Genomic DNA, 8,397 nt, shown 5'->3' on the forward strand with positions numbered 1-8,397 from the left:
AATGTGTTGAATGATGAATGACTGAATGAAAGCCTCACTAAAGTCATCAATTATTTTGGGGTCCTAACTGAAAGAATGCACTTGTCAGCCTTCATCTTTCTTCCCCTAACCAATGGCATGAAATGGGGTTGACCACTGCCACACTCTTAAACACTCTTTCCTTTAGTTCCCATGTCTCTTCACTCTTGTTTTCTCCTACTTTTCTTTCTCATGTTCCCTCGCCAGCTTTCTCCACTACCTGATTACTAAATGATGATGCTCAGGACTCTGACCTTTTTTCGCTTTTGCTCTCCTCCGCCACCCTCTCTCCAGGAAAGCTCATTCACCCCTACACAGACCAAGTTTCTATGTGCATGGCAGATTTTCTTCTAACTTCCTGACCAGCTGTTATGGGCATGTCCACCTGAAGGACCCACAGATAGCTCAACATCGTCACACCTGGTTCTTTTGCAGACTACCGTATTTCTGTGAGCATACCGTTTCCCACCTGCCATCCAAGCAAACATGGTAGAAACTTCAAAGTTAATCTGGACACTGCCTTCTGCTCATCACCGACCCATTCTTTCACCTATATAGCATCAAATCATTACCAAATCACTTTAAATCTACCTTCTAAATATCTCTGAGAGCCACCTCCCTTCTCCTCAAACCCATTACCATTGCCTCAGTCTAGTTCTCACTTGGGCTTTGAAGAACCTTCTAACTGGCCTCTCTGCCTCTAATAACCACCCTCCACCCCATACTCTATATCACTCTGTGGGCGATGATTCAAAGAAAGCAAATATGACCATGTCTTATTTATTCATGAATTTAACCTCCCACTTCATTTCAGATAAAGTCAGAGGCAAATGAAATAAACACTTATGAAGAAATTAAAATATATGTTCTAAAATAACCAAAAGAATAAAGTTCAAGATCATAAAGAAAGTTGTCATGAAAACATTTTAGACTTAAAATTGTGTGGTTCTGAACTTCTCATGTCTATAACCAAAAAAGAAATGTCAGTAACATGTTTATATCATCCACAAAATGAAAACATACTACTTCCTCAAAAGAATCAAAGCTGACTGATAAGAAATGTCTTTTTTTTTTTGTCCTTTTGTCTTTTTAGGGCCGTGCCCACAGCATATGGAGGTTCCCAGGCTACAGGTTGAATTGGAGTTGTAGCTGCCGGCCTACGCCACACAGCCACAGCCACAGCCACACCAGATCCAACCCGCATCTGCGACCTACACCATGACTCACAGCAATGCCGGATACTTAACCCACTGAGCAAGTCCAGGGATCGAACTTGCAACCCATGGATCCTAGTCAGATTCGTTTCTACTGCACCACAATGGGAACTCCAAGAAATGTCTTATGTGAGATTCTTTATAGAGGGCATTATCGTTTAGGGCACACCTACAATGAACATAACAACAGGGTTTTGTTCATTATAAGCCAAGTGTATATTCCAAAACCAACCTCACTGGAAAGAGTTCAGGGATATTAACCATGCTCTTCCCTTGCGTAAAATCCCATCATTGTGCAGATACTTACTTTGGTATAACGTACAAAGCGTTTTATGATCCCACTCTCCCTAAACTTATAGCATCATGTCTTGCTGATCATCTATCCCCACCCAGAGGTTTTCCCATGTTAAATTATTTGAGGATCCCTTTAGCTGCTTCCTGGCATGAAACAGTCTCCGTCCTCATCCTCACCACCCACCTAAAGAATTTTTGCTCTTCTAAGACCCAACCCATGTGTCAACTGCCTAAATACCCCTTCCTGCCTTTTTTCAAAGTTCTGTCTTCTCTGTTCCAGTAATCACTTTTACTTGTCACTGCTAACCCACTTACCCAGTTGTTGATAATTGTACGTTTATCTGTCTTCTCCACTAGATGATGAGCCAAGGATGAACCCAGTTCATAGGTTCCCGGTAAATATCTTTAAATGCCAGGTCAGGACAAATTTCAAATTCCTCATTTTGGTTTACAAGCTTCTTCTTTACCCAGCACATAGGTATTTCTCTAGCCCTACCTTTCATCCTTCTCCTCCCTGCACTTTATCTAGACAACCTGCCCTTGCCTTTCAGTTCTTCAATCAGGCTTCTCTCTCTCACTTTCTCATCCCTTCTTCACCTAAAATTCCAGTTCACCTCCCTAACTCCTACCTATCCTTCATGTCTCAATTTAGACCTTGCAACCTCTGCATTCCCCTTGTATGTCATTTATCACAGCACTTTTTATGATATTTCTCCCAGAGAGGAATGTCTGTCTTGTTTGCTCTCTCTCTCTCTCTTTTTTTTTTGTTTTGTTTGTTTGTTTGTTTTTCTTTTTATGGCCTTGCTAGGGGCACGTGGAAGTTCCCAGGGCCAGGGATTAAATCCATGCCTGTGTTGTTTGCTCTTATACCCTTCATGGCCAGCACAATGCCTGGCAAGGAGTAAATAATTGTTGAATAAATAAGTGAATGAAAGCAATTGCCCAAAGGGATATAGAACAAGCCATCCAAGAATAACATAAGCAATGGGGTGCAAAAATATGCAACAGTAAGCATCTAATTCTTGTTAAAATTTGCATAATGGGTCCACTGACTTAGACATGATGACACAATTCTATGGGCATGTTCTTTTCTATTCCCTCTCAACATTAACATCAAATCGGCATCAGAGCTCTCTTGTGGCTCGGTGAGTTAAGGATCTGTCATTGTCACTGCAGTGGCTTAGGTCACTGCTGTGGTGCAGGTTCAATCCCTGGCCCAGAACTTCCACATGCCTCGGGTATTCCACAAATAAAATCATTAACTATAAGACTATATACCAGACTGTTCAGGAAAAGGATAAAGGATACGGTCTCCATGCAACACAGTTTGGAAAATGCTGCTCCACAGTATTATTTGATCTAACTCAATCAGCACATGCCACAGCTCAGGCGTGCAGACAGTCCACGTGCCATGTGCCATGATGCTCAGCCTGCCTTCCTGTCTTTGGAGCTGCTCCAAGGGATGACTCTTCAAAGCTGCCGTCACTGGTAGCACCACACTCTCTGGCACACCTTTCCACTCCTCCTTTTCATTTCCATTGCTACCCTCACTCCCCTCTTTCGTCTCCACCCCAAAATGTACCAGGATTCACTTCTTAGCTTGAACTGGAGCTTGATTTCAGGGTCGACGCATATCCGTCTGTCAAAGCAATGACAAGATGCAAGAGTGAGAAAGTCTCACTTGGGAAAGGTGTTCTAGCAGAGTGCATAATAGGCATTCAACCAGAAACAAACTTCTCTGGCTAAATTATGAGTTTTTACTTGCAGCTTGAAGGGGAGGTTGGAATATGAGAACAAGGAAAGCAAGTGAGTCATATTTATATCAAGCCTATATATCAAGTCACGGACCAAGAAGATAGGAACACTGAAACTGCCAGACTGTGGAAGAAATAGCTGTTGACTCCACCTGTGGCTGAAATGATTGGTAGATGGGCAAAGTATCAAATATCTTAGCCCTACAGTATTGAATAACTGGGGTGTTTCCTAGACCATTCTGTCTCCCTTTCATAAAATAGAAACAAACATAAGCAAGAGCAAGTGATAATGGAAAAATTGAGTTAAAATGTTGGACAAGAGAATTTATCTTTGGATGGTTTTCACCACAAGTTTTGCACTATTTACCACTTTAAACTTACTGCCCATAATTTGCCATTCACAACATACTGTCATAATTAGCTCTCACTTTTCTTTTTTAATTCATCTTACAATTTTAGTGCTGCTCTGAAAAGGCCACAACGGTAAAGGTATCTTTTCTGCTTTCATTGATATTAAAAGAGTACTTTCCTCCCTGACTCATCACCCTTCCCAAAAATCCAGAAGGGGAAGAGAGACTTATTATGTTATGTTCTTGACACACACAAAAAAAGGGGCAGAGGTAGGAAATATATAACACAAGAATAGCATGTGGTAAAATTCAATAGATATTCCTGATAAAAAATCAAATAGAATTGTTTCCTTAATCTGATATAGGGATGAATACATTACGAAAACCTACACCAAATATCTTTAACAAAAAAAAACCTTTCAAGTTCCCACAGTGGGTTAAGAATACAACTGCAGGAGAGTTCCCTTCATGGCTCAGCGGTTAACGAACCTGACTAGGATCCATGAGGGTTCGATCCCTGGCATCACTCAGTGGGTTAAGGATCTGACATTGCCACAAGCTGTAGTGTAGGTCAAAGATGCAGCTCAGAGCCTGAGTTGCTGGGGATGTGGCGTAGGCCGGCAGCTATAGCTCCAATTAGACCCCTAGCCTGCGAAATTCCATATGCCTCGGGTGCGGCCCTAAAAAGGGTGCAGCCCTAAAAAGAAAAAGAAAAAAAGAATATGACTGCAGGGAGTTCCCAGCATGGCTCAGAGTAAGGAACCCAAGTAGTAGCCATGAGGACAAAGGTTCGATCCCCGGCCTTGCTCTGTGTGTTAAGGATCTGATGTTGCCATGAGCTGGAGTGTAGGTCACCGCTGCAGCTCAAGCTCAGATTCAATTCCTGGGCCAGGAACTTCCGTATGCCGTGGGTGTGCCCATTAAAAAAAGAAAAAACCTTTATTAAGGTAAAATTGACTAAAAATCTGTATGTATTTAATGTATACTACTTGATGCATTTGGAGATTACTATACACCTATGATGCCATCCCCACAATCTACAAACATCTTTCTTAATAGCAAAAAGTTAGAAACCTTTCTTTTAAAATTAAAAACAAGAGGGAGTTCCCATTGTGGCTCGGTGGTTAATGAATCCAACTAGGAACCATGAGGTTGCTGGTTCGATCCCTGGCCTTGCTCAGTGGGTTAGGATCCGGCGTTGCCGTGAGCTGTGGTGTAGGTCACAGACATGGCTCGGATCCCACGTTAACTCATAAAAATGTTGTCTTGGATAACTGCAGCGTTCTTTCTTCTTTCATACAGCAGTTCATCACATGGCTGTGCTCTCTTAAAGGTATTTGTCTTTTGATTAAAACCTAGCCAGCACTGAAGTTCCACAAGAGGTCAGTAAGTAACTCTCTAATGATGTTTCCTCCGCAGAGGCAATGAGTCTCACTCACATGCACTTGAGCTCGTTTCCAATACAGTGATAGGTTTGCAACAAACCACAAAAATGTTCTTGTTCAAGGTCCTTCGAGCCAGTGGCACGAATCTAAGTGATCCACAAACACGTCCAAACCTACCTTGGTCCTTAGCACCCTGTCACATGTGCACTGTGCCCAAACTCCAGTCCATCGGTTCAGCTCAGCAAGGAATCACAGAGGGCTGCTGCCAAGGTCTATGACAGTAAAACATAAGGAATTCTGCGGATAACGAGGTAATAGCAGTAGATGTCATTTAATGAGTGCGTCCCACATTCCTCTGAGCTACGTCATAACATACGTCATTGCACTTATTCCTTACAACCACCCTGTGAGTTAGTTCCTTATTGTTCTCAGTTTACACATTACAAAACTGAAACTCAGACATCTTAAGTGATTTCATCCAAACTCACACAACTAGAAAGTAGTAGAGCCTGAATTTGAAACTAAGCACTAGGAGTCCCCACGCTCACCCAGGATGCTAAAACGAATGGCCCTGCAGTCAGTGCAAAGCTGGAGGTGTGTTCCAGATGCAAAGAAGGGCTGTTTGGCCACACCGACTCCATTTCTCACTCTGCAACTCAAGAGGGCTGGAAAGGGAGGTGGCTGGATTCATGGGAGGAGGCTACACATCCTGAAAGACTCCAACTGTCTGCACCCCAAAAACTGGGAAATAGAAGAGTTTCCCTCTTCTAAGACCAGAACCAAAATTAGGAATTGGAGTTCCCGTCGTGGATCAGAGGTAATGAATCCGACTAGGAACCCTGAGGTTGTGGGTTCCATCCCTGACCTTGCTCAGTGAGTTAAGGATCCGGCGTTGCCGTGAGCTGTGGTGTAGGTCACAGATCCAGCTGGGATCCCCACAGCTGTGGCTGTGGTGTAGGCCGGGAGCTGTAGCTCCGATTGGACCCCTAGCCTGGGAACTTCCATCTGCCTCGGGTACAGCCCTAAAAAGAAAAAGAAAGACAAATAAATAAACAAAATTAGGAATCTCACTGCTTGCTAAAAAGCTGTCCTTCCATCATACATATCAAATGCCACTGTAAATTGGGTCACTATCTCTTGATGAGTTTTCCATTTGCAGAAGTAGTCCAATATGCCTCTCTTTCCATATATTATAATCAATTTCTTCTTTTTTTATTTTCTTTCTTGGCCACCCCACAGCACATGGAGTTCCCGGGCCAGGGATCAGATCTGAGATGCAGTTGTGACCTAAGCTGCAGCTGCAGCAATGCTGGGTCCTTTTAACCCACTGCACCCGGCCAGCGATCAAACTTTCATCCTGGCACTGCAGAGATGCCACCAATTCTGCTGCGCCACAGCAGGAACTCCACAATCTATTTCTCTGCCACAGTAAATCTAAAAGCAGGGAGAAGCCAATTATAACAGCCAAGCTGGCCCAAACTTCAAATGCAACTATGGACCCAGACATCAAATGCACACCCATATATATAAGTATAAATGTAAATATTGTATGTAAATATATATGTGTTTGCTTTGGGGGTCTCAGAAAAACAGGAAACACAAGAACCAATCCTGTGGTATAGAAGGTTGATTCTGATTCTGAAATACACAAGGGTTAAATTAAGACAGAAAAATGCACAAACCTCGTCGCCTGGTTGAGGTTCTGTTTTTGCTATACTTACTACACTCTAAGAAAATGCAACCATTTATCCTAAAATCACTAATGAAAGACATGAATCAGGTAAGGAAAAAACTGACAATCAGAATAAATTTAATTAAGGCTTAAAATAAATTTAATTAAGGCTTATTCTGAGTTAGAATATTTTGTAGTAGAATGACTCTAAGATTGTCCTCAATTAATCAGCCTTTTCCCAGTGAAGGAAGAGCTAGGAATCGAAGTACACAGGTACTGCAATGGATCATGTGAGGTTGGTAAGTATACTAAAAGCTTCCAGTGGAGAGTCCTTACAACTATAAATAGAATAAAATTCATTGAGGCGTTCCCATCGTGGCCCAGTGGAAACAAATCCAACTAGGAACCATGAGGTTGTGGGTTGGATCCCTGGCCTCCTTCAGTGGGTTAAGGATCCAGAATTGCTGTGAGCTGTGAGGTAGGTCACAGACGTTGCTTGGATCCTGCGTTGCTGTGGTTGTGGTGTAGGCTGGCAGTTTTAGCTCCGATGAGACCCCTAGCCTCGGAACTTCCACATGTCGTGGGTATGGCCCTAGAAAGCCAAAAAAAAAAAAAATTCATTGAGTTAAAAAAAAGGAAGTTCTGTTGTGGCTCAGGGGAAGTGAATCTGACCAGTATCCATAAGAATGTGGGTTTGATCCCTGGCCTTGCTCAGTGAGTGGGCATCCGGCGTTGCTGTGAGCTGTGGTGTAGGCCAGCGGCTACAGCTCCAATTCAACTCCTAGCCTGGGAACTTGCATATGCTTCAGGTCCGACCCTAAAAAGACAAAAAAAAAAAAAAGAAGAAGAAGAAGAGTCCTCCCTGGTTCAGAGCACTTTCCTGTACAGTGTCTCCTAAGAATAATTACATTTGGATTTTATTTACATTTGTACTTGTTTTCCAAGACATGAGAGCATCTTCACATATGAAATGTAAGCAAGCAGAACCTACCTGGAGCAAAGCAAGTGGTGTCCGTGAAATGAAAGCAGGAGTGATGTGCCATGTGTTCCAGGACACTAATGAAGGCGATACTCAGACTTTCAGAAAACCAGGATCTGACTGGTAGCGAAGTGGGGACAGGAGGCATGAAAGGCGTGAACGGATTCTGGCGTACATGTAGGGGACCATGGAGGAAACAGACACCACAGAAAACCGGCATCCTCATGGTTGCAAGTGGTTCCTGGTCTCTGTATCCTCGGGTGCTCCTGGGCAGGCAGGTGTGGCTCCCTCGTGTCTTCATGTGGTCTTCCCTGTCTAGGCGTCTGTCCCTATGAGCAAGTTTCTCCTTTTTATAAAGACTCCATCTTCTTAGGAGTTCCTGCCGTGGCTCAGTGGTTAATGAATCCGACTGGGAACCATGAGGTTGTGGGTTCGATCCTAGGCGTCACTCAGTGGGTTAAGGATCCAGCGCTGCCGTGAGCTGTGGTGTAAGTTGCAGATGCAACTCAGATCCCGCGTTGCTGTGGCTCTGGCTAGGCTGGTGGCAACGGCTCCAATTAGACCCCTAGCCTGGGAACCTCCATATGCCAAGGGAGGGGCCCTAGAAAAGGCAAAAAAAAAAAAAAAAAACAACTCTGTCTTCTTAGATTAGGGTTTACCCTAAGGACCTCATCTGAACTTGATCATCTTCAAACTCTATTCCCAAATAAGAGCACACGCATAAGCAAGGG

The 8,397-nt window shown here is 43.4% G+C and overlaps 1 long non-coding RNA gene across 2 annotated transcripts; it reads right to left on the minus strand.

The window, feature by feature from the left end:
* Positions 1–1,306: 1,306 nt before the first annotated feature.
* Positions 1,307–8,047, minus strand: LOC125137901 (uncharacterized). 2 transcript variants are annotated; one of them, XR_007137530.1, is made up of 4 exons: positions 7,679–8,047; positions 5,193–5,287; positions 2,835–3,165; positions 1,307–1,929 (listed from the first exon to the last, which is right to left on the minus strand). It is a non-coding gene; the product is annotated as an uncharacterized LOC125137901 (long non-coding RNA). The 2 variants fall into 2 exon arrangements; XR_007137531.1 differs by having other exon boundaries at positions 5,193–5,312.
* Positions 8,048–8,397: the final 350 nt, after the last annotated feature.

Source organism: Phacochoerus africanus, chromosome 10 (genome assembly GCF_016906955.1).
Source record: "Phacochoerus africanus isolate WHEZ1 chromosome 10, ROS_Pafr_v1, whole genome shotgun sequence".
NCBI classification, from domain to species: domain Eukaryota; kingdom Metazoa; phylum Chordata; class Mammalia; order Artiodactyla; family Suidae; genus Phacochoerus; species Phacochoerus africanus.